Source organism: Eretmochelys imbricata, chromosome 13 (assembly GCF_965152235.1).
Source record: "Eretmochelys imbricata isolate rEreImb1 chromosome 13, rEreImb1.hap1, whole genome shotgun sequence".
Lineage (NCBI taxonomy): Eukaryota > Metazoa > Chordata > Testudines > Cheloniidae > Eretmochelys > Eretmochelys imbricata.
In genome coordinates this window covers 12,173,074-12,193,546 of record NC_135584.1, presented here as the reverse complement: position 1 = coordinate 12,193,546, position 20,473 = coordinate 12,173,074, and the positions used below count along the sequence as shown (strand labels likewise).

Sequence of the window (20,473 nt, the reverse complement as noted above, 5' to 3'; positions counted from 1 at the left end):
TGAACAACAGTTTCATAATGGATCATAGTGTTACATTAAATCAAACATAGGAGCCCAAAGTGCCTCCCAAAGCTTGTGGACTACAAAAAAACACAGCCTATACAGTGTACCCCAGATGACAGAAGTGCACAGAGTTATAGCTTCACACACAGCTATTTTGACTTTTTGTCTAAATTTGTGAACAAATTTGGTGTAATACTTTGACAGTGTGCCAAGAGCGAATGGGACCCTTAGCATTGCCAAGTGTGGGTGCCACTATTGTAAAGAAATTGCCTACTTGCTAAGAGGAACAACTACTCCCTTCCTGGTTAAAAACAACCACGTGCAAATTTGGTCATGCCTGCAATTCTGTCTGCCCACGAAGGTGTTAGGAAGTGAAAGTGTCTGAAATGTATGAAAATCTAATCTGGTTAGTAACTGTTCCCTATGTGACAAGGCAGAAGATAGATAACTCATTGTCATTCTGACCAGCAGCTCCCCATTTGAGTGACTTTCAACTGGCAAGCCGTTTCATTTATCTAGGCTCCAGGAGCACCAGAGCCAAGATTTAGTCCTCATTTGAATGAAGACCTGGTTCTTTAGAATTTAAAATCAAATTGAACCAGACATTGAAAGGAACAAACTTTCTGAAAGCTGCTAGGAGCATTTCAAATACTATGTCCATTGAGCATTTCATCCACAAAAGGTTTACATTTTGTTTAAAAAGAAGACAGTGATTTGGGTTAATATTCATACCGTTACCAATGATCATTACTCTTTCCAAGTATCTGGTGGTGCAAGTATTCAGCTTTTAAGCAGAACCAGCTTTGCCACATGATATTTGCGATGCATTTGAAATGTGACGATTTAAAATGCATTTCCTTATTTTACAATTATTGTTCCCATATACAGAATAGATACCAATAACTGTTCTTTTCTGCTATACCATTTATTTATGATCGCCAATACTCCACCGCTGTAGGGGAATAAGGTAAGTATGGAAAATATACCTCTATTTTGCTGACCTATTAAAAAAAACCCTAAATCTATAAGGTACAAAGGTACAGGGTGGTTTTCAGAAGAGTATTTTCCAGTAAGACCTTTGCTTTCAGTTGGATACAATCTGCAAGTCAGAACAATTCTATTACTATCCATAAGCTTTAGTCATTATGTGTATTACATACCATACAATAAAAGGGAGTGAGGGTGGGAGGGCTAAATTATTTAGAAGATGGTAATCCAACTACACTTTCTTGTTTTACAAATTGGTAAAGAATACACAGATCATACATGCTATGGTAAACTGGGCTGAAACTAAAAACGTTTTTAGTGAGACTTAAAGTTAAGCATATTAATTCAGAGTCAAAGCAAGTCTTGGTGAAATGGATTCCTCTAATGCTTTGTTTCTTTTACTTTGACTACCATTTCATCCAAATTCTCTTGATATTGTCATTTGAATTCCCTGTTTAAATCAGTTTCTGGGGCAGTTCAGATGATACAAAGAACTGATCTAGACCACAATCTAGATTCTGAACCATATCCCAAATGTGTGTTCTTGCTGAGTTTTAAAAACTTTTCTTCATAAATTTCATGCACTCTTAGGTATTTGCCAGGATTGGAGGTGGCTCAATCACAGTATCAGAAGAAAGGTGGTCCAAGCACCAGATCCAATCCAGAAATACAAGGCACCTTGTTAGAAAACCTCACTTTTTAAAGGTTCACAGCTCATTTTCCAACCCAGAAGGTTTGGGATGTGCACCTGAACTTTTGGATGTTACCTAGACTGGCATCAAAACCAGTGGAGGATCACTCATCACCTCTGGTTTTAATGAAACACTCTTTGAAGAGAGCATCTGAAACGATATTTTATGATTGCTCCGGAAGCAGCGAGATAATGAGGCAGCTGGCATCAGAGGCAGGCAAGCCCTTATGAACAGGATACATTGATTTAGGGCCAAGCTTTCAACCAGGCTCAGGTCAGCCTCCGATTGTGCAAGACCACTTTTATGTAAACAACTATGTGTGTCATTCTATACATACAAAATTCACATGTATGCAAAAGCTCTGGGTGAAATCCTGACCCCACTGAAGTCAATGAGAATTTTGTTATCGACTTAAATAAGGCCATACTTTCACCCTCATAAACATTTAAAATAGCTCCTTCCAAGGACAGCAGAGAGATTTAAAACTTTAATACATAGGCCTTATTTTCCTTCTAAGGCGGGTTAGTATTCTTATCCCCACTTTACAGACAGGGAAAGCGGAGGTGCAGAGAGGTTCAAGGGCTTGGACAAGACCATGCAGTGAGTCAGAAAGAAGATTCTTCTGTCCTTTGCTCTGACTTATCACTGTCATTTTCAAGACAAATATTTACACATTAGAGCAGCAGTAAAGATTATATAGAGATGTTACTCTTCAGAGAAGTTAATTCCTTGTGTTAATAAATTAAAGAAAAAAAGGGAGTAACGGTTTGATGAGTTTTGTTACTGAAAGAAAGAAAATGTCCATCCTATTTCCTGCTAAAACCACGTGGCTAATTCTCTCTCTTGGATCCGGTCACGGGTGATGGAACAGGTTTCCATTTATAATAATCGTTTCAGGCAGTATTTGCCCACATACTCCACAGGTCTGCACTTCTTTTTCTCTGAACCCTAACAAATGCCAAAATAATAGCAGCTGCCTCACATCCTCTGTGCCCATGCACTGCGAGTTTGGCTGGACACTAGAGACCTCTGTGAAAGGAAGCATCAAAGCAGTGGCGTTCTGAATTATTTTAGCAAGTCACTGTCCATACATGATAAGTGCTGAACCAGGACTAAGAAGATTAGGGTGTGTATCTGTGTGTAATCCATTCCCTACCTACCTGTGCACCAGATTTAATGTAGGAGGGTCCAAGATGCTGCTTTGGGGAAGTAAATCTCCATTAGGCTCAACCCATATCATCCCATTGGGAAGGTTTTCCATAGAGTTTGGGAGGGGTCGGAGTGGAAGGAGTGTCAAATATGTTTCAGCCTACTCCCAATCCCCCTCTCAGGAATCCGGGTGGACCCCTTTACAGCTGCACCCCCTTCCCCAGCACCTCCACGGTCCCCTGGTAGCACGGCTCCAGTGGTGCTGTCCTAACTGTTGAACCTCCTGGCCTGTGGAAGGTCCAAGGAGGGGGCTATGCAGAAGAGGGTCATTCTATTTTCCGCAGGTAAGTTCTATCAGGCTAGTATAGTATGAATCCCTCCCCACATTCTCCCCAGGCTCTCCACTCCTTACTTTCCTCTAGCACAGATCTCAGAAAAGGGGGCACCATCGGGGGGAGGAGGGGCGCAGAGGGGGGAAGAAAGAGAGCCCTAGAGGGAACTGTACCCCTTGTCCAGGTGGAAATGGGGTGATCCACATACAGTGAGTCCCTCTAGGTACAGAGAGGGGGGCACAACCCGACCACTAAAAGGCTGGCTTGTTTCTGTACAAAGTCAACTCTTTTCAACGTCTTTCTTTCACTGCGCCCTCAGTCAAGTTCCCGCCCTCTCTGACCCTCAGACACGTCCAGGCGACCAACATAAAAAGTGGTTGTTGAGTAATATGCAAAGGGGGTCGAAAGTCCTGGGTGATGAGGAGAATACAGGAAGAAGGTATAACAAGAAAAGCCCTGTCTATACCAGGGAAAGTTCTAAAAATTCCCCAGTGTTATTAACACCAGGTTATAGAGAGGTGGCCAAAGCTGCGTTTATAATGGAAACTCAGTCGCAGCTTTCATTCACTAGCATCTACTGCTAATCTATATCACAAGGCTAATTAAATTAGTAGAAAAAAAGAAACAGGAAGTGAGTAAGAATTTCTGAAACTGTAAAGAAGAAAATAGACTGAAAGGAACACAGATTTTATTATATTACAAGTTTTAGAATCCAGTGGAAACAACGTTTTTCTCTGAATCACAGCCACCCTCTTGCACTGCCAATGTCATTATCAGCACTGCTCTGGAGAAGTACTGAGTAGGTTTTCTTTCACTTAGCTTGGTTTTGCTTAAGGGGGAATTTGGTTTTATCTTGATTTGGTCATGTTCTACATAAGTGATAAGGGACTCTCCTGTTGAGTACTAAGGGGAAGAAAGAGTGTACAGACATGGAACTCGACTTAGAGTTACAGGGGGGATAAATTGGTAGGTGTTCCTGGACCGGTTTCTTTTCCAGTAAGATTGATAAAATGGCTGTTTGCAAATCAACACATGAAAGCTTTCACCTCTCAAAGAGGCCAGTTTCCTCTGAAAATAGGGTATTATTTTTTAATTAAGAAGTTCAAGAAATGGGACAAAATGTTCAGAGAAATGGGCCCCAAGAAATTAGTGGAATGGCTAAAGAACTATTTCCGGCATTGTACATTTATTTGCCTTGGATTCTGAATTTGTCTAAGGTATTTCAAATAACTGTTGTAGCTAGCTACACTGGGATACTGAAGCTACACTGGGATACTGAACAGGATATCTTTTGTGCAAAAAGATTCCTGTTGCCTGACTACCAGTGCTCAGTAAATGCTATAGGAAGATTAACAGATTTAAAATGTGCCTCTTGAAAATGAACTAAGGGGCAACTTGAGTAACATCCTCCTGAGCATCAGAATAGTTTTCAGAAGACAGGGGACTGAGGACTTTTTTTCACAGTGGGTAGTTTGAGGATGTTCATATTTAAAGATGTTGATAGAATTTAATTCCAGTCAGTTTCAACATCCTTTTCCCTTAGCCACAGCACTGCTGGAGATAATGCAGGCGGACGGCTGTGACTGCAGACGGTCATTGTAAACAAACTGCCTCGCGGCCTGTCCCGCCAGCGGATTACCCTGGCGGGCCTCGTGCGGTCTGTGGGCCACAAGTTGCCCACCACTGGTCTAAGAGGTATAAGAAGGGTTATGTGAATTCATGAAACAGACATGGTTGACAGTGGGAGGGGAGAGAGGAGCTAACAATCTTTTAGGGACTTAATTGACTCTAAACTAGGTTAGCAGCTAGAGTGTAACCTGTCATGGGAGACACCGCTGTCAGCCACACTGGAATGACTCCCTGTGATTGAGGTGAGAAGCCTTTGGAGCCCTCTTAAAAATCTCACCCAGTGGCTCAAAAAAACAGAATCCTGCTCAAAGATGCAAGCATACCGCAGAAATACTGAATGGAGAAGTTTTACTTCTGTGCACTGAAGACCTTTATGCAATGTTTTTCCCTTGCATAGTGCATTGCATACAAGGGTCTTGTTGCACTTTAAATACCGATCCAACTTTGTAGACACTTTTTGGCAGAACTGGGAAAATGAGGCACAGAGAAGTTAAGGGACTTGCCCACGGTCACATAATGAGACAGTAGCAGATCTGGGAATAGAATCTAGGTGTCCTGTGTTACTCCTTCATAAACCATTTGCAACTATTTGTGAAGTCTCACTTTATGAATGTGACTTTGCTCAGTGAAGTAAGAGAATAGGGTAGGACTTCTAGCAGAATTTAGGGAAGTTGGTGTGAAATGCCATCTCACATCAGGAGGAGAATTCACTTAAAACAATAATACTCTGATTGTGTAATATCTTTTCAATTCAACAAAAATACACTGTCCTCTCCTACATCTAAAATAGGTTTGAGGAAACACAATGAGGTTGAGGAGTGTGTTCTGAAGCTTATACAATCTGAAGTGAATTGCTGACTACAATAAAGCTGCAATCTACCATTATTTTCTAAAAGTGGCGGCACTGTGATACATTTGGCCACAGACTTCAACTTCCTCTACAATCTCTGGAAACTAAACGCCAACTTATATGGGTTTAAAGGTCCCACTCTCCCAAATGGAGTTTTAAAAATATTTTCTTGGTCTCAGAACAGGGAGTGTGTGTGCACACACACACACACACACACACACACTTTCCAAGCAAGACAGAAGTAGCTGGAGGAATTAATAAAAAGAGGTTCAGCAATCCATGGTGGGTACTTTTGATCATGTGTTGTTTTCCGATTTTCCATTAACACCTCCAACAGCCAAACGGCTGCCCTAACAATGTGACTCACAAAGAAAATGTAACGGTTATGTGCACAATCCTAATTTCTATTTTCATCCTGGTTTTCTAATCCTTTCATGCTTCCCCCGGCCCAGGGCATCTTTTGCTTGAACAGATTCCTTGTAGTCCCTGATGGCAGTGCCAGTTTGTAGAACCAGCTGTAAAGGAAATACAAAGACAATGCAAGGTTTTGACTTTACGACAGGTTCGGGTGTTAACGATATAAGAAAAGTAGTGGGAAAGAGAGAGAGAAGATGCCTACATTAGATGGTGTTCACCATATAGCGTTCTGCACCCCCATTTTGGATTTTGCGCCAATAGGTCTCCATGCACCCCTCCCCCATTTCTAGCTTCCATAATTCTGTACCTGATAGGCTTGATGGGGAAAGGGAAGGAGACACAGTAGGATGCTGGACATACAGAACACTGGGCCGCCATCAATAACAGGAGAGTCAACTCAAGCCTGTGTGGTGACTTGCAGGACTTTTGAACAAGATGCCCCACAGAACCTGCGAGAGAAAATGAAAAGCAGCTCTTGGAAAAGAGGGAAGAGCACGAGCCCTGTGTATCCCGGTTTCAGTAGGAAATGCTTTTCACTATTCAAGCCTTTGGATTGCTTTAATAATATTGTAGCTTTCTGTAACACAGCCTACTTTTGGGCCAGCTGCCTGGAGGACCCACCCATCTCCTGCACTTGAAGGGAGACACTGCTGCATGTGCAGTTTCCCAAAGAACAAGCCAATTAAAGGTTTGGCATTGAAGCCTCAGGCCCACAATCTATCGCTGCAGGGCAGCCAGAGATGCTGCCTTTCACCAGAACTTACGGACCTGATCTTCAGCAGGGCTCAGCACCCAGACTCCAGTGGGAGCCAGAAGGAGATATGGGTGCTCAGAAGCCATGAAAATCAAGTGCTGGTTATTGAAAAGGAGAACGGGAAGGGGAGAAAGAAGATACCCTGTCATGTCTGTCTGTCAGCTGTTGACGCGCATGGCCAGATACAGTCAGACAACTTCCTTCCTCTGTCACTGAGTTTCAAAGCATGCCTGTTATTTGTACTGAAGTAGTGCCCAGAGGCCTCAGTTTGGACCACAGCACCATTTTGCTAGGTGTTGTACAAAGATAAACAGGAGTTCAGTTCTTGCCACGAAGAGCTGACAGCCTCCCAGCACTTGGCATGCCCTGAAAAATCAGGATCTGCCCAAATAGAGACTTAATCACTTCAGTAGAAAACAATCAAACAAAATAAAGCCTGCCCTCCCTGTACCTCATGCTCTAAAGCCAGACACACACGCGGTGAATGAACAGTAAGGTTTATGTTGGCCAAAGTCTTGTTGGCAACATCAGACGATGCCCTATTGCTGTTTGAGGCAGCAGTGCCTAAATCATGGAAAGGCTAGAGCTCCTGGGAGATTTAGGAACAAGCAGCACCTCTTTGAAGGCAAGACTCAAACAGACAATCTGCTTGAGTAAGAAGAGCTGAGACAAGCTGCAGGGCCACAGATACATGAGTATCTGGCATAATGCTGTAGTGTTACACGAGTCAAGCAACATGGCTAGACCTTGGACACCTGTTTTTCCAGACAGAGCAGAGAGTTTGAATACACGTCCCTAGGAGTTTTGTTGGTGATCCAAAAAAAGATTTACAAAAAAGGCTAATATTAACAGTTAGGAATACAGCTTTTAACTTGTGTGTAACAACTGCCTTTTGGACTACCTGCGATGCCTTGATTATCCAAAGGAGAATGTAGGGGCCAATTCCTGCTCCTCCACCCACATAGGAACACAAGAAGAGGGGAGAATTCCCCTGGCAGAGGGGCAGCATTGGGTTGACATGAACAGCCTTGCACTTTCCCCAGTGTAAGAGGCCTGCTGTCCTTGAAGCTGCTCTAACTTATGCTGGGAGCTGTTTCAGCCCTTACAAGAGCCAGAACTCAGCGGTTGCCCAAAGGTGGCACAGCACAGAATCCAGCTCCTGGTTTATAGATACTGCACTCACCAGATCCCAAACACCACATTTTAGGGAGACTCTAATGTTCTTGCTACCAAAGCTGGAGAGGATGGGAAGAAAGGGCAAACACTAAGATGGTACATTTCTCTAGTTCATCACTTGCACATCAGGAGGATGGTCATTGTGAGAAAATATAGACCATCAAACATGGCATCTGGTTGTTACTGCACAGATTTGTCTGTTTACCTTCCAAATAACATCAGCTCAGTACATCTGTCAAAAATGCATGATAGAAAATAGTGAAAAAAAGAATATAGGACCCCATCCTGCTCTCACATACATTGCAGGAGTTACTATCTCGATTTCAACAGAGTTATACTGGCAAAAAACATGGACATAAATGAGACTGAAATCAGGCCCATAATAGCCAGCACTGTAGAACTAGGTACATAACTATGGAAGAGTGAGTTTGATTCAGTTCTGCTTCATGCATCCCCAGCACACTTAATAGCTACATTATATTTCCCAGGTCAACATGGTCAACTGTGTTGTACAAAGCGGAAATAACGCCGCACGACATACTGATTCCAGCTTGAGAACTGTAGCACTGGGGGTAAGGAGTAACAAATCACACTGATTCAGAAAGGGAGCTAGCTTGCAACAGAAATCGTTGCTCGAGAAAGATGAAGCACCAAGATGTCACCCTCCGCGTCAATTCTCAGACCATAACTGCACTTTAATACAGCTCAGTTTTTCATTTATCAGACTTGATAAGCAAGCGTCATCGGTTACCTGTGTCACAGACAAAGTATGGCCGTGAGTTCTTAGGACCTAGCCTTTTTGGAGAAAATCACCCTCATTTCACGATTGCCAGTGACAGCAACAGTGGCAACATCAGTGTAGATGGGCCTTAGGCATTTTTGCCACAGCATCATCTAGACCTGCTCTGACTATTGCCCTAATACACAACTGTGTCGCACTTCTGCTAGTTATAGTGCTAAGATGGGAGTTTACCCAAGCTAGCACAGACACAGCCTTAAGGAATAAGAGTCCGTCAAGTTCAAGGCCAAAGCTCCCAGGAACTGAGAAGGATCGATTTGACAATCCTTACCACTTACTTGAAGCTTTATGATCATTAATGTTAAAAAATCAGCAAATTTTTCAGTTGGGTCACCTTTTGTTTTAAAGTAATTGTAAAAAAAGAAAAAAAGAAAGAAAGACAGAAAGTTGGCAACAAGTAATTCCAGCACTGTGTTGGGAGAGGTTCATTACATGGGGTTGTGGGGGCGGGGGGAAGAAGGAAGCAATGGGGACAGGGAAGAGACTAACCAGTGTTATAGGAGTTGTGGAGAGAGTATATGAACTAAATGGCAATCCCTTAGGACAGTGAGACACTTTTAAAGATTAACTCCCTTTTTTGCCCAGTTTCCCCCCATGAAGTCTTTTGAACCAACATATTTTATGCACAGAGAGACTCCTCCAAAGCCCATTGGAGTTTATGGAAGAACCAGAGTTTGTGTACCACATTTTGGAAGCTATTTCCAAGAGCAGGGATGGTCATTTTACTTTTTAAATTCAGAATCTGATTTTATACTTATAGACCGACTACACTTTATCCAAACTTTCAACCCCCTCCTCTAGCCATTACCGGCCAAAGAGTAAGCAAAAACCATCCCTTGTCAACTCTACAAGCTACCACAGCTAGATGGCTGCTCAAGTACCAGAAACAAAGCCCACTGAGTTGCTGAATTCCCCCTTTTATTCTCCTTAGCAACAGCAATAATTAACAGCTGAAGCTTTATGGCATGATCTCTCAGCACCCACTCACCTCTCCTGTCCAAAGAGAGAAAAGTCAGACCCCAACTCCACCCTTGACCAAAAGACAACAATAACCCCCAGGCTTCCAGTTTTGCATGAGGCCCTGTACAGAGGGTCAAGAAAGTCAGAGAGACTGTGCCAATCACACTGGCATCAATCAGGAGCAACTCCACACAAACCAATGGCTTTACATTGGTGTAAACATCAGAAATCAAGCCCTGTATATATACACTCTGAAAGACAAAAAAGATGCTTTGGTTAGCCAGGAGTGCTTTAAACTTCTATTAAAACAAGACAGAATAGTCCCATGTACACTGGAAACACTCTGGATCAATATGTGGTTTGTTGCTGGACAGGTTTTTCCCCCCAGCCATCAGAAACTCATGACAAAAGAGTACATCTCATTTACGAACTTAGCTATAAATATTTTTGCTAACTGCCGTTTAGGAATTTCATTTCCTGCTTGAGCAAGTCCTGTTGAAAGAGGCAATTACCAAATTTGTTTCTAGTTATAGAAATAGATGTTTGTTGCTGCCCACATCTGTTTCACCAAATTGTCAGCTAGGGACTCTCTGAGGAGAGTGAACCTCTTCCAGAGAGAGCTTTGCCACCTCCCCAGAAAACTAACAGCAATTAGATGGAATAGGTTTCCACTCCCATCTTCTTTTAAGCTCTGTCTGTCACCGTACTGGAGAGCTGGCTGGTGTTCACAGGACTTTTCGCATGCAGTTCCACACTTACTTGTGAAAGTCTACATCCCCTCTGGTAGGGGCACTATAGATTGTTTTCTGTAGGATAGTAACTGGCTCTGTTTCCTGCTGCTATTGAAAAGCTACTGCAGAATATACATTTGAGCCATTGTCAGAAATATCACACCAAAGCAGGTTAAGTTATGTATGTTCTGAAGTTTTGAATATGGAGAAGGAATAATGAAATAAGGGGAAAATTACGTGTGTATTCTATATACCTACATACACCCCCCTACCCCAAGGAATGAGTGTCTTGTGGGTCAGGCTGTGACCTGGGCATCCGAAGAACTGGGTTCAGTTTCTGGCTTTCTGTGTGACCCCTGACAAATCAATTAATCCTTTTTTGCCTCAGCTTCTCCATAATATTGCCTCTCCCCCAGCACTTTGTTTGACTTGTCTACTTAGGATTTGTGGACTATTCAGGATCTTACCTGTACTAGTCAGTAGTTACTGTACATGGGGCACAGTGAGACTACTTGCATGAGTAACTTCACCAATATGCATAGGAGAGTCACAATCTGTCTAAGTCCTTGTCTACACTACACAGGTGTTTTCGACAAAAGTCAGCTTTTGTCAATAAAACAGTAGAGGTGTACACACTGAAATGCTCCTTCGCCGATGTAACCTCCCTGCTTTGCCGACATAATAAAACCACCTCAATGAGAGGTGGAGGGCTTATGTCAGTGTAGTTAAGGCAACACAGTGTCTGCATAGACATTGCATTCCTTACATCCATTGTTGGCTGTCATTCTTGTCAATTTCACAGCTTGGCTGGAGCCGTGAAATTGACAAGAAAGCTGGCTCCCCCTTCCGGAGCCAGGCTGCTGCCGTTCTCTGCTCCAAGTAGGGCTGCCACCCAGGCTCCCATCTTGGGCTCTCTCTGCTGCCTCCCGGGGAGGCCACTGGGAGCATGGCAACCAACTGTACTCTGGATGCGGATCTCCCTGTCGGAGGCGAGAAGCCCCAGGTGACTGCCCTCTCTGCTCCCAGCTGGGAGCAGGGAAGCGAGAAGCCCCAGGGGGCAGCTGAGTGGAGCTGTGAGCCCTGGCTCTCAGTCCCCCACACTGCCCTCCTCAGTCAGTGAAAGCACTCCTTGTGAGGAACGTATCACCGACAAAAAGAGGGTAGTATGGACATCAGCCACCCCAGTACTTAATGCAGTGGCTGTACATCAACCTAACATAGGTCGATTTATCTTTGTAGGGTAGACATAGTGTTAGGTTACAAACTCTTTGGGGCAGGGATGATCTCTCACTATGTGCAGGTACACCACTAAGCACAATGGGACCCTAGTCTCAGCTGGGCTCTGTGATACAAATAAATAATGATCCCTGCACATATACACACAGTTACACTGCTAGCCTAAGACAATAATATTTGATAACATCTCACTCTCACTGGTGCTTTGCTTCATTACCTGACAGCTCAGAACTTGGCACGGGATGCACTACAAAGCCAGTTTTGCAACATTGTATCTGCTGTGACCAAGGAAGAGGTTCTTCATGCGACAGTCTGCTGATCATGCCTTTCCCTATCCCATTTTCATTATTTAGACAACAGTCCCATTACAGCCCAGGGTTATATTATTATTGTATTACAGAAGCCCTGACTGAAATCTGAGTCCCAATTATGCTAGGTATCGCAAACACACCAAAAATACAGTCCCTGCCTTGAAGATATTACAGGTGAACGTCCCAGTCCTGCAAACACTTAGGCACATGTGTAACCTTTTTTTACACGTTAATTTGTTAGTCTCTAAGGTGCCAAAAGGATTCCTCGTTTTTTTTGTGCTACCACTGAAACCTTACTCAGGCTGGTCATCTTACTGACTCTAATAGTTCATTAGGTTCTATGGACTCTAATGGGACTCCTTGGGAAGCAAAGTATTTGCAGGACAGGGGACTATGTAGGCAAGTCAAAGCATGAGAGAGAGGAAATGCTATTACTCCATTTTACACATGGGTAAGCAAGGCACAGAGAGGCAAAGTGACTTGCCCAAAGTCACGCATAGGGATGTGGTTGGATTTGAAGCCAGATCTCCTCCTACTCCAATGCAGTAACCAAAAGAACATCTTTACATTTTCTTATTTCCTCTACTTTTGTGCCCCTTGCCTGGTTTGGTCACTTTTGTTTATAAGCCAGAGACACATCACAAAGCAGTTGCTTCTGTCAAGTAAGGCAAATGTCAACTGAAGCCATAAAATTTACTAGAAAAAAAATCCCAAACACACACAAAAATCTGAAATTGATCCGAATTTCGCCATTTCAGTATTATAGTTCTAGTCTCAAATTGGCTTGAGTGCCTGAAGCGGGGGAGTAGACGAGGAGGAATATCATGGGCCTGGTAAAATTAGGGAGGAGAGGGTAATAAACTTATTTCCATTACAATTATGGCCACTGCCTGAGGGCTAACTAACTTCTGGAGCAAGCGCTGGTGTTTATGTATTTTTTTTAAAAAGAAGAAATCTGTTTTTCACTAATCCAAAGACCATTCCCCTGTTCCTTTTCCAGCCACAAAGATGATTTGAAACAATCAGAAATCTATTTCTATTTAGTGTATGCTTTGGTCACTACAGCAGAAGCGGGATTAGTTTGGAATCCTCATGAGACATCTGCTCCCCGCCCCCTTCCAGCGGAGACCTCTCCCACCCTGCACGTAGGAACCAGAAGGTAGATGGACGACGGGGTTGCAGTGGAAAATTTACAGCTATTCAGTGAGGTCAACACCAACAATAGGTTTTCACAAGGACAAGGGGATGGGGAAAGAGACCCTCTTTCATTCTCTGCTCTTGCCTGTCCCCCCACCCCCCTTCCCACTCTTCCCAGATGTGATTTTAGCTTGGCTTCTAATCAGCTTTGTAGGGACCTAAATATCCTGATGTGCTTTTGGCTCTCGTGGTTTTTTAAGTCTGGTTGCAGCAGTGGATGGCTAGCTCTGCTCCCTCCCCTTCCACCGTGGGCATGCCTGTGGTATAGGTAAACACAGTGACCCTGAGAATTTCAGGGGAGTGCAGGGAATAGCAGTTTACATTGCAGTTTGGCTCTGGTGGGGGGGTAAGAGTTTGATGGGGGTGGACAGAGGGGAGGATTATCCATGGACACAGCTTGTCCCTTTTCCACTGTTTAACAATAAAGTAGTAGCTATAGCAACGGGTTAATTAATGCACCTAATTTGCATAACTAAAACCACAAACCCATTCAAACTGTGCTGATATTTTCATTCTTAAACCTGGCCTACCGAGCTGTATTCTTCTTACCGCAATGTGAATGCACACAAATAATATATATCAAATATAATCATGGCTTTTGTAATGTGATCTGCCTATGCAACTCCGAGAGATACTCATCCTACCTACCTGTATTCTCCCAGAAAAATGTTAGCACTTGCAAGAAAACATATAATAAAGGCAGAAAACAAAAAGGAGAGTGAAGTGCCCCTTAAAAAAGAAAAAAAGAAAGTAAAATAATTTGTGGGAAAACCATACATTCCAGGATTGGGGAGTAAAAAGATAGCGAATGTAAAGGTTTCAGACTATCATATAACCAGAGGGGGAAATGTCTTCTCACCACAAACATGCATCTGCATGATGTCTAGACAGTCATAAAAAGGGCAATTAAAGTACTGCATGCTGCAGTAAGCTAACGTCTCCTCTCTGAGTCTAAGCAGTTTAACGTACTGCACTAACTTCTCAAAAAAAAAAAAAAAAAAACGAAAAAAAGACGACTGTTTGCAGGGGGAAATATTTTGAAATTCATTTTTAAATAAGCTGGTAAATTAGTTCAACCTTGTCAAATCTTTGCCTTATAAGTTATAACATATCAAATATTCTGCCTGCATCCTGTCTAGACTGTGACAACAAAGGGCATTTAAAGTCCTGTGAGATGCACAGACAGAGTAGCCATTTAAAGATGCAGTATTGCTTTCTGCATCTGAAACCATTTATCAGATGGAATTAAAATGAAAATAGTTAGTAATCACTTGAGTTCATAACCAACATTTAAAAAGCAAAAAAACCCCAAACAAACAAAAAAAACCCACCTACTTCTATAGCCCATCAAAACCATTCCAATAGATCTTTCCAATGGAATTTGGCTGGCATTTGTTTTTATTAACTAGAGAGGTATACATCTTTGTTTGGCAAAAGAATCTTTAATACGGATGTTAATGTACTTAAAGCCCAGCTCCAAGAGTGTTAGGTGATCCACAAGAACATGAAAGAGTGATTTAGAATGGGAAGTCTTTCTATATAAAGGGTTAACTACGAAATGCATCAACATATATAAATAAAAAAGAAAACCTGAACGTTGCCTTGAAAGCTGCAGGCTTAAAAATACATAAATTACACTTCATGTAATAGCAACTGGTCTACCTTCCCTGAGATGCAACCTGAATGGACATCATCCTCTCCTCTTAGGGGCAAAAGGCAACTTAATGCAAATCGAATGGGTGTCTAAACCATTTTTACTGACAAAGGACAATTTTCTGGGAGAAGCACAGAAAGTTAAAAGCTCAGCCAATACAAGAACCATCTCCCGCTTCCACCCCAGTTTTATCATCTGTTTGAGAGCCGAAATATTTATAAAGAATATGCAAAATATCTGATCTGGCTTAACTGAATTAGATTTACAACGCCTGTGATGCAGTAGAGATTAATGAATGTTCTTGACAGATAATGCTACTGGGCAACAATTTCAGCAAAACCCAAGTGTAAGGCTATGACTTTTAAAGATCTGATTTTATTATAAGATAGGGTAAAACTGGCCAGACATTACAAAGGGCATCAAAAGCATGTTTTGAAGAGGAGGCAGTTATGCACACACAGTTTCTATTCTAGCTGCTTCATATGGCGGTTATGAGTGGAGTGTAGGATTGAAGGGGGCGGGGGTTGTCTTTTAAGTTCAAAATCGGATTATCTGTTTATTGCACCATAACATTCCCCTCTACCCCCATTTGTGTCCCCCCCACCACTCATTGCTTAATTATTATTTTAATAAGACTGTTCCCAACTTCACAGCTTATTCTGCAATAGCCCAAGGGCTACAACTGTTCATTAGACAGAATTTCTGTTTTAATTGCACTGACACAGATGTGTTGGTTATCTGGAAGAAATTACTAAACTGAGCAGTAAAGAATGGAGCTGGATGCTTTTCTTCCCTTATGAAAAGTTTAATATTTTCCCCTATAAGAATAGCAGTGTTAAATGCATTGCAGGTTTTGCTGTCCAAAGATGCAATTAGCCCGTAATTGCTTCCTGTGCCCTATTTGGTCAGGTGTTACAGAATCCTTACCAGACAAAAGTATTGCATTTATTGTAGCGTATGCACCTTAGAAGCCATTTATAAGGATGTTTTAGCACTGGTCAACATGCATCTCAAAAATTATCCATCTATATCTGTGCTAAGCTTTCGCTGGTTGGAATTGAACCCACGGTCAAAAGGGTGTTTTATTTTACTCAAAATGAGATGATTTCTACAAGGGTTAAAGTGCCATTTTTAACTTGAAGCAGTTCTAAATTTGGTGTGTGTGCTTAGAAATCACCTCTATCTTCAGCGGAGCTACTCTTTTAAAGTGAAAAGTCACAAAGATTTTTGGTGCCGCTCTGATGATGAGCCAATATATATTTGCAGGGGGCCCAATCAGACTCACATTACACTCAGTTACCTCTTTCCATTGACGTTAATGGGACTGGGCCCAGTGTATGTATGCATGACATGTGTGCTCTAGCCAGCAGGAACTGAAGAGAGTATCAAGATGCCAAATCCTGCTTGCATTCCAAAGTCAATTGGTTAATTTTTAGTGCAAGGTGAGCCAGACTGGGGTTATGGGGTACAGCTTTTGGGAAGGATCGCAAGTCGCTTCACTAAGCTGATGCAATCACTGGCTGGGGTTGCTAACTTTCTAATGGCACAAAACCAAACACCCTTGCCCTGCCCTGCCTCTTCCTCAAGGCCCTGACCCTTCTCCGAGGCCCAGTTCCTCACTCACTCCATCCCTTCTTCCTCTCCCCCACCCTCACTCACTTTCACTGGACTGGGTGAGGGGGTTGGGGTGTGGGAGGGGGTGAGGGCCCTGGCTCGGGGTGTGGGTTCTGGGGTGGGGCCAGAAATGAGGGGTTCAGGGTGCGTGAGGGGGCTCCAGGCTGGAGATGAGGGGTTTGGAGTGCAGGAGTGGGCTCAGGGCTGGGGCAGTGGGTTGGGGTGCGGGAGGGTCAGCGGGGTGCAGGTTTCAGAAAGAAGTTTGGGTTCAGGAGGGGGTGTGTGCGTGGGCTCCAGGATGGAGTTTGGTTGTGGGAGGGAGCTCGGTTGTGGGAGGGAGCTCAGGGATGGGGGTTAGGATGTGGGAGGGGGGTGCGGGCTCCAGAAGGGGGCCCAGGGCTGAGGCAGGGGATTGGGATGTCGGCTCTGGGAGGGAGTTAGGGTGCGGGAGGGGGTTCTAACCTGGGGCCGGGGGTTGAGGTGCAGGAGGGGGTTTGGGGTGCTGGGGTTCAGGGTGCAGAGTCCAGCCAGGTGGAGCTTATCTCAGGCGGCTCCCGGTTGGCAGCACAGCGGGGCTAAGGCAGGCTTCCTGCCTGCTCTGGCTCCGCAAGGCTCCCAGAAGAGGCCGGCATGTCCGGCTCTTAGGTGCAGGGGCAGCCAGGTGGCACTGTGCCTGCAGGCACCGGCTTCGCAGCTCCCACTGGCCACAGTTCCCGGCCAACAGGAGCTGTGGAGCCGGTGCTCAGGGCAGGAGCAGTGTGCGGAGCTTCCCTAATTGCCCTTGCACCTAAGGGCCGCAGGGACATGCCAGCTACTTCTGGGAGTCGCAGGGAGCCTGCTTTAGCCCCGCTGCACCGCCGACCGGACTTTTAATGCCACAGTCAGCAGTGCTGACTAGACCTGTCAGGTTCCCTTTTCGACCAGGTGTTCTGGTCAAAAACCAGATGCCTGGCAACCCTACCACTGGCTCAAGATATCTGACCTAATCATAAAAGACTTCCTCTGGCAAAAGCTCCATTTTGAATGATTATGTGTGTTTGTGTCTTTGTGGGTAATTGGTGGCACATGGGCTCAAACAGTTGCCAAACTGGAATGGAGAAATTCAGAGAGTCACTCTTTGGCAAGACATTGAAAAAACAAATGTTTGAAGGGAACCCCCCAATACCTCTGTTTTTTTAAAATGGCTCTCCCCAATTCCAAAACCAGCTTTGCAGAACCGAGGCTTCTAATTCCAGCCTAGTTAAAGTACCTGGGTTTTAGGGCTAGGGTGGGGAGTAGGTTTATTGGATTTTGTTCCCCCTCTAACCTCTCCCAAGATGTAAATTACCAGACAGATGTGCTCTGTAAAAATTACATCTCTTCTGCTTAACAATCAGGCTTCAAACCTGCCACAATTCTGCAGCTGTCAAATCAACCATGGAGTTTATATAGAATTCTTCCTAGACTCATTTCGGCAAAAGACGGAGATAATAGCCTTAGATATCTGGAGAAATAGCTATCGGTTGTATTCTTTTTAAAACCACCATATTTGACATGACAAACTCCATGAGAGGGAAAAAAAACTCCAACCCTCCCACCCAAAATGCTCATAATTTCATTGTCCCCAGAATCCTGAAGAAGTTTCTTGTATATATTATCCTACATATGCGCACTCTACACATCTGATATGCACACACACATATAAACACAAAAGTGGGGCAAATCTTGAATCATTTTACTTCACGGAGAGTTTTGCCTGAATAAGCACTTCAGGATTTGAAAGCCCACTGTTACTATTAAATGGTTTTTAATTAAATGAAAAGAAGTACTAACCTGCCAGTTTTTTTGTCCTCTTTCCACTGTGATAAATGTGCTTCCAACATATTTATCTAACAATTTCAGTTATCAGGCAAATGGGCCAAACACAGACTTTAGTAGCAGGGGCACAACTGGACCCAAACTGTCCAATGAAAGGTAAAGCTAGGGATGATCTAAGTTTAGGGGAAGCTGGACGGTAGGGGGCAGGGGAGGAGAAACACAGGAAAGACATGCACTGAATAAAGCTAAAATTGCAGATTAACAATTCTCCTTCAAACAAAAACCATCTGTGATTTAAAGAAATAAAAATTAACAAATATTTCATCACAAATCTGCATAAAAGAATCAACGACTTTGTTGCTGGGAGTTTATTTGCTTTGTATCTGCTGAAAACCTTTGCAATTCCACTATCACATTCAATAAAGCCCTAAAGACTGAACCATCTTGTATGCGGTCTTCAAGAGACAGAGGCAGGTCAGCTGCATCCTTTATATATAAAGTCCTCTGCCGAGACCTGACTTTGTTTTGTATCTTGGTCCTAGATGCTTTTTGGCAGTTTGCTCTAGACTTATTGGCATAGGCTAAAAGGTTTTTATTTAGACGGTGTCAGCTGAGCATCTGTGCATGTAAGAACTGGAGTGGGAGTAATCTTGACTGTATTTCAAAAGCACATTTCTCTCTGGGAGCTGCCTTGATAATTATAAATCTGAGCATGTTTAAATAGCGGGGTTACTCCCACTGGCGGAGTCCCCGTTTCCTTTCCCAAGCATAGCTCTGTATTCTGGGATGCATTCCCTGATCAGTCGAGAGAAGACTGGCTGGGAACACTCCCTAACCTCTGACCCCCACTAACAAAAGGTAGAGAAAGCGTCTAGACCTTCAGTCTGAATGTGAGAGAAGGCAAGTATTGTATTGCGGAGATACAGGCTTTGCCTTAGAGAACAGAGGCTGCTATAGACATTGAAGGAGCCGGACTAGACAGGAAGGGAAGGAGAAAGCCAAAAGTAATGGAAGCTCCAGCCCTAATATTTGGTAAATAAAACCCAGAACTACATCCCACCACAGTGAAAGAGCCAAACTACATTTGTCCCTTTTTAGCCAATCGATGCTTTGGGATAGGCTTCCACAACACAGGGTCCCTCTGGTCAGTGTTGCTACTCTCTAGGGAGTCTAAGCAAACAGCATCGTATCAAGTCTGCTAAACCCCTGGGGGCTGGAATTTGCTTATCTGACTTAATATGTTCAGTTTAAATGGGCTTGGAGTCCCCTTAGCATCTTTGTATTCTGCAGATCTCTGACAGCTCCACTAATACAACGAATGCATGTTCAATTCAGTGCAGACTGTTACAGGAGCGAGAGCATACACCATGATCTCTTTCACTGAGTCTCTACTTTTGTCTTGCTGTTAGTCTAAATTAAAACAATTTGGGGAAATCCATTCTGATCCTGTGATTAGGATGCTGGCTTAGGAGTCAGGACACCTGTGTTCAAGTCCAAGCTCTACCCTAGATTTCTTGTGTAACCTTGCATAAGTCACTAAGTCTGTGCCTCCATTCCCCATCTGTAAACAAAGATAATAGTACTTTTCTACCTCACAGGGGTGTTGTGAAACACTCAGATACTACAATAATGGGAAATGTACAAGTACTGTACAAGTAGAAACAGAGACCCACCAAACACCCCCAAAAGTTCTTCCCCCCGTCTTAAGGAAATTGGGTTGTTACCAAATACCTAGAGTGTATTTTAGTATACTTTTTAAAAGTATTTGAAAATATTACAGATGAGCAACATTTGGAATTTCCATCTTGTGGGAAGTTCTGACATTTCAACAGTTTTTTGACCTGAATAGGGATGATAGGTTGAAATTTCAAAATTTTTCATGGAATGGACATTCCAAAACATTTTGATTCAGATATGTCAAACCAAACCATTTCATTTCACCACTTTTGATCAATACAAAACGTTCTGACATTCCCAAACTGAAATGTTTTATTTCAGTTTCTTGAAAGAACCTGAAATGCTTTGTTTCAAATCAAAAAGGAGTACTTGTGGCACCTTAGAGACTAACCAATTTATTTGAGCATAAGTACTCCTTTTCTTTTTGTGAATACAGACTAACATGGCTGTTACTCTGAAACCTGTTTCAAATCAGTTTAACATTAAAACTGCATTTTCCATCTGGGAT

The 20,473-nt window shown here is 43.2% G+C and overlaps 1 protein-coding gene across 4 annotated transcripts in view; it reads right to left on the bottom strand.

The window, feature by feature from the left end:
* The window catches only part of PMEPA1 (prostate transmembrane protein, androgen induced 1), a 62,027-nt gene that overhangs the window by 13,898 nt on the left and 27,656 nt on the right, over positions 1-20,473 (bottom strand). The window contains exon 2 of one of the 4 annotated variants that reach the window (XM_077832256.1): positions 6,367-6,508. The exons of the other annotated variants lie outside the window; for them this stretch is intronic. The gene's annotated coding sequence lies outside the window, so the exon portion shown is untranslated. The remainder of the gene's footprint in view (positions 1-6,366; positions 6,509-20,473) is intronic. 4 annotated transcript variants of the gene reach the window in all.